At 37.6% G+C, this 370-nt stretch overlaps 1 protein-coding gene across 1 annotated transcript in view; it reads right to left on the bottom strand.

Moving 5' to 3' along the window:
- Positions 1-370, bottom strand: part of LOC119593510 — a 20867-nt gene that overhangs the window by 3585 nt on the left and 16912 nt on the right. The window lies entirely within an intron of this gene.

Here is a 370-nt window from a genome sequence, read left to right as displayed (position 1 = left end):
GATTAGTATAAATGCAATGGCCGCACTTTACTCTCACTGCCTCGTATCCGCGGTAATTGCTATAATTCAGACATTGCTTTAATCTCTTAAAAGGATAATACTGCTCACGGTTTGTCTGTATTGCTCACCTCATAAGAAATATCCCCCGATTTCTCCGTGTTTCTCGATAAAGAGAAGAAATATCCACGGATTTGATAGTATAACGTAATAATCAGTGCTTACATTCATTTTCAGCGTGTAGTAAAATGTGGCGTCGAGTTACCGCAGAGTTTTTCGTGTCAAAATGGTCCATATCGATCCGGAATGAGCTATTTTAGTCACCGAAAAATACAGATTTTATTAGATGCATTCTCTTATCCATAACAAATCA

Source organism: Penaeus monodon, chromosome 32, assembly GCF_015228065.2.
Source record: "Penaeus monodon isolate SGIC_2016 chromosome 32, NSTDA_Pmon_1, whole genome shotgun sequence".
Taxonomy (NCBI): domain Eukaryota; kingdom Metazoa; phylum Arthropoda; class Malacostraca; order Decapoda; family Penaeidae; genus Penaeus; species Penaeus monodon.
Note: the sequence above shows the minus strand (reverse complement) of the source record. Positions and strands in the feature narration are given on the sequence as shown.